The sequence below is a fragment of the Oncorhynchus masou genome, chromosome 32, assembly GCF_036934945.1.
Source record: "Oncorhynchus masou masou isolate Uvic2021 chromosome 32, UVic_Omas_1.1, whole genome shotgun sequence".
In the NCBI taxonomy this organism is placed as follows: Eukaryota; Metazoa; Chordata; class Actinopteri; order Salmoniformes; family Salmonidae; genus Oncorhynchus; species Oncorhynchus masou.
In genome coordinates, this window is record NC_088243.1 from 53992256 (window position 1) to 53998044 (window position 5789).

Genomic DNA, 5789 nt, shown 5'->3' on the forward strand with positions numbered 1-5789 from the left:
CACAAGGAGAGTGAAGAAGAGCCGACAGGAGGTACAATGGCTCTTTCCAAGAAACGGAAATGCCATTTTAATGACAACATGATGAGAGAATTTCCCTTTATACATTCCGGTCAAGACGATAGAATGGTTAACTGCACCCTTTGTAATTCCTCTTTTTCAATTGGCAGCGGGGGAAGAACGGCAGCGGTAGAACATCAACAGAAGAAAAATCATAAAGCCTCTGATTGCCCGTGTTGGTATGCCCTCTGTCACCACATTCTTCAAGAAGGTAGAGCCTTCCCAAGAAGAATATGATTTAGCTGTGCAGGAGGGTGTCTTTGCATACCACACTATGTGACACAATCATAGTTACTGATCTATGGACTGCACAGCACAACTGACATGACAGTTTATGAGCCGAAGTTTACATGTGCTAGGACAAAATGTGAAGCCATAGTGAGTAATGTGTTAGCACCATGGGCAACTACTTTGGTAACACAGGATCTAGACCAGGTTGAATTTGTGTCCCTGTCCATTGATGCGTCCAATGATGGACATGTAAAGCTGCTGCCAATAGTAGTCAGATATTGTAAGATATATGATGGCAGCACATCTGTGGAAACAAAACTGCATGATTTTGTTGCATTGAAAGGAGAAACAGCAGGGGAGATTGCAGCTGAGGTCCTGGTGGTCATCCAAAAAAATGTAACCTGGAAAACAAAGTCGTGGCATTCTCTGCCGACAACACAAATACCAATTTTGGTGGACTGAATAGGCTGGGGAGGGTCAATGTCCATACCGAAGTTAAAAATGCTCTGCAGCAGGAGGTGATTGGCTTAGGTTGTCCTGCCCACATCATTCATAACACCTCCAGAACAGCTTCGTATATGATTCCCCTTGATGTTGAGTACCTGCTCACAAAGATATTTGGATATTTTCACCGTCAGAGTAGAAAGACTGTAGAGCTTTTGTGAGTTTGTTGGCCAGGAGTACCATAACATTTTAGGACACAGCAATGTTTACGGGCTGTCCGTGCTCCCTGCTCTAGAAAGAGTGCTGAAAATATATGTGCCATTGAAATCCTTTTTTTCTTTCTGAAGACAAATGCCCTGTTGTCCTGTGAGCAATGTTCGAAGATCCACTGACTGAACTTTGGCTGGCCTTTGTCCATGGAAACTTGACCATATTCAGTGACATGATCAAGATGCTTGAATGCCAGGACCGCTGTGCTGTGGAGTCAGCTGCAGTTCTGAGAAACATTGAGGAAATATTGACTGCAAAATGTGATGCCAACTTCATTCCGGTTTTGGTCAGGGAAATGGAGAGAGCTTTCCCAAAACATCCCAATCATTCTTCACTACGGCTGTGAACTACTTGCAAGCATGGGGAAAGCACACAGATAATCTAAAATATTTACATGGTCTCCTTTTGAAAAGGCAACCTCAGCGTGAAGAGATCCAGAAGGCAGCAGGCACACTGCAGGAAAAATGCCCCAATGTGACCATCAATGAGGTTGCACTGTTTGACGAGGTTACTGGCCTGCAAGAGTTCCTAAAGGGGGGATCGCTTGAAGAATGGAAAACATCTGAGACACTGCTTAGTGGTTACCCACTTCAAAGAGAACGACATCCCACACACTAACGTGGCTAGATTAGCGTCTGTTGTCATGTGCTTACCTGGAAGTAATGCACCAGTCGAGAGAGTGTTCTCCTAAATGAATGATATATGGACAGCAGCAAGAAATGGGTTCACTGTTCCTAACCATCAAGGCCATGCTTATTGTGAAGGCAAACTTCAACCTCCCCTGCCGGGGGTTCATGGAGAAGCTGGCCAAAGACAGAGCAATCCTGAAGAAGATACATTCTTCTGAGAAATATACAGATTAGATTGGTATTAGTATATTATGTAGTTACCAATCACATCATCATCTTATTTCTTTATTATGTTGTTAAGTATTTCACATATACTTTTGTCTGTTTTTTTTTCAGTTTTGCTCATGTTCTCTTCTGCTCTTATTCTACCCAGACTACCAGGACCACTGAATGACTGTTCAGATTGGACAGTTCTGTCTCATCTGTAGTGTTTCTGTAATATAGTTGTTTTCTCTATATCATAATGTGCCTGTTAAACTAAATACATGATAATAGATAATAACATTGGATATTTTAATGATATATTTACCACCGAACTGGAAATGTCCCCGGTTTTAAATTCAGAAATCTGGTCACCTTACTTTAGCCTACACATAGAACTGAATTAGCTGACCATCTTGAGATGGCAAGTCAGTCAAGTTAAGTCCTCAACATTAAAACTTTGTTCTCTCCATAGAAAAGATAGCTCAGCTTACCTCGCTGTACTCACTACTGCACTTGTTTGTTGTGATTGAATGGCAAAGACACAACCAAGAAACACCCACATGATATCAAACCCCAAAGAGAAGTCTTGTTTGCCAAATCAGAACCTTTAAACACTTTTCATTACCCCTTTTTTTCTCTGTCCCTTTTCTCTCACAGCCCTCTCTCTCTCTGACACACTGACTGATGTTAGTTGGCAGTAGATGTTGCGTGGCCCTCCACAGCAGAGCCCAGTGGTTGATGGGATAGGACAGAGCAGACTACACTACCATAACTCCACTACATGATGCCAAGAGCAACCAGAAGGACTTGTCTCGAAGTTTCCAGAAACAAAACTATTCAACCAGATACACCCTGGCATATTGACCTTACCCTGCAAACATCACTACTAACACCCAACGCACATATACACACGCAAACACCTCTGAACTTTAGACAAATAGCTCTTGACACTCTGACCCATCTCCTTAGCCCATTGCCAACACCCTTAAACACTAGTGAACACACGCGGTATGGAGCTTGACACGTTGCATAAGCCGTCACTGAGCATCTCTCTCCAATTCGTAGTGTAATGGTAACACCACACCGCACTGAACAGGCATTGAGGTGCAGTTTTGGAAGTCTATGGCCTACTAAACATGGCTTTGCCATGTGATGCTTGTGGGGTATTTTTAAGGTATAAGAAACACAAGACATGGCTTAGATCTTAGTTGGTAGGTTGTGGACAATGTTTTGGGGGTAGAAATCTTTTAGGTAAATGTTAGTTAGATTAAGAAACAAAAGATGGTGCAACATAAAGTTCCCATTTACCCTGTTCTTGAGCCAAACTTCCTGGTAATACAGAGAGTCGACTGTTTGAGGGGACTCGTTTCATCATTCCAGAGCAGACACTTGTTAGGGACTTTGTCCAACATACTGGATATGGGAATGGCACATGCCAGGGTATATACCGCCACCTAGAGTCGACATCACTTCCCTTCCAACTCGTCTCCATTTTCTCTCCCATTATCAAAGTACGCCACCCAGAGTTCACTCCACAAACTGAGTGATGTGCCCCAGAACTGAGGCTTGGGTGATTCAGTCAGTACAAAACTGTATTTTTGCTCATTCACTCCTTTATGTTATTATAAGAGTTTGCATGAGTAATAATGGACTACCAATGGAGTTTGCACTACTACCAATGGTCCTAGATTATGAGATGATTTTGAGCAAAACCACTGTACCGTAGAGCTGATATGTACAGTTGAAGTCGGAAGTTTACATGCACCTTAGCTAACTACATTTGAACTCAGTTTTTCACAAATCCTGACATTTATTCCAAGTAAAGATTCCCTGTCTTAGGTCAGTTAGGATCACCACTTTATTGTAAGAATGTGAAATGTCCAAATAATAGTAGAGAGAATTATTTATTTCAGCTTTGTCCATTGTCCATTTGGAAGACCCATTTGCGACCAAGCTTTAACTTCCTGACTGATGTCTTGAGATGCTGCTTCAATATATTCACATACTTTTCCATTCTCATGATGCCATCTATTTTGTGAAGTGCACCAGTCCCTCCTGCAGCGAGGCACCCCCACAACATGATGCTGCCACCCCCGTGCTTCACGGTTGGGATGGTGTTCTTCAGCTTCAAAGCCTCCCCCTTTTTCCTCCAAACATAACGATGGTCATTATGGCCAAACAGTTCTTTTTTTTTGTTTCATCAGACCAGAGTGCATTTCTCAAAAAAAGTATGATCTTTCTCCCCATTTGCAGTTGCAAACTGTAGTCAGACTTTTTTTTATGGCGGTTTTGGAGCAGTGGCTTCTTCCTTGCTGAGCAGCCTTTCAGGTTATGTCGATATAGGACTCATTTTACTGTGGATATAGATACTTTGGTACCTCTTTCCTCCAGCATCTTCACAAGGTCCTTTGCTGTTGTTCTGGGATTGATTTGCACTTTTCAAACCAAAGTACGTTCATCTCTAGGAGACAGAACACGTCTCCTTCCTGAGCAATATGACAGCTGCGTGGTCCCATGGTGTTTATACTTGCGTACTATTGTTTGTACAGATGAACGTGGTACCTTCAGGCATTTGGAAATTGCTCCCAAGGATGAACCAGAATTTTTTCTGCGGTCTTGGCTGATTTCTTTTGATTTTCTCATGATGTCAAGCAAAGAGGCACTAAGTTTGAAGGTTGGCCTTAAAATACATCCACTGGTACACCTCTAATTGACTGAAATTATGTCAATTAGCCTATCAGAAGCTTCTAAAGCCATGAGATCATATTCTGGAATTTTCCAAGCTGTTTAAAGGACCAGTCAACTTAATGTATGTAAACTTCTGACCCGCTGGAATTGTGATACAGTGAATTATAAGTGAAATAATCTGTCTGTAAACAATTGTTGGAAAAATGACTTGTCATGCACAAAGTAGATGCCCTAACCGACATGCCAAAACTATCTTTGTTAACAAGAAATTTGTGGAGTGGTTGAAGAACTAGTTTTAATGACTCTAACCTAAGTGTATGTAAACTTCTGACTTCAACTGTAGTTCTCTTTCAAACATACTCACATAAATAGCTCACTGGACACAAACTGGTTAAATCGTGTAAGCGTCATTTGTCAATGTATTTTACTTTGGAATCTATGTGGAAAACACATTGGATTTGAAAAAAGTAATCAACGTAATCTGTTGTTTTCAACCACGTAATTCAGTCATCATAGTAAACAAATTTCAACATAGACAAACCTTGTATAAAATATGTTGAAAATGTACCTTTAAAACAATGTTAGATCTTCAACGTTATATCCACTATTAAAACATATTAATATAGGCTGGGCAGAAACTCCTACTAGAGAACTCATCCATCTACAGCTACCCTTTGGTCTCTCATACAGAGTTTTAACCAAGCCCAGCCCTGCTTAGCAATGATATTTGTCGCTGACTATTACCAATGTTCTATCATGAGAACGATTGTCGCGACATCTCTGCTTAAAAACTAAAAGTCATTCAAAAGGGTAGGTTTCAATAATCCACATACTATTGACTGGGGGTTATTTTGACCCCAGATGTTTTTTTTATTGATCACAGCCCAAATGTGGTATATAAAATTCTTAAATATTTTCATGACTTTGCCAACTAGTTCTTAATCTAAATCACTGTTTAGTGTTTCTGTACCAATAAAGACTAACAAAAGTCAAGAACTTTGGGGTCATTTAATAGATAGGACCTTTACCTGAATCTAGGTTTCTCTGGAGACAGAATAACAAGCTATACATACCATCAGGGGGTCGAGGAGGATCTGTATCAGTGATTTGGACCAGATAGACAGATCATCTGCACATATATAGCTCCCGATTTACTCACCTAAGATTTTCTATACCATGTATTGTATGACTGTACAAACCCAAAATTACCTTATTTTTGTACAATCTGCTAATGGTATAAAACGTCTGCCAATGATAGAACTGCAA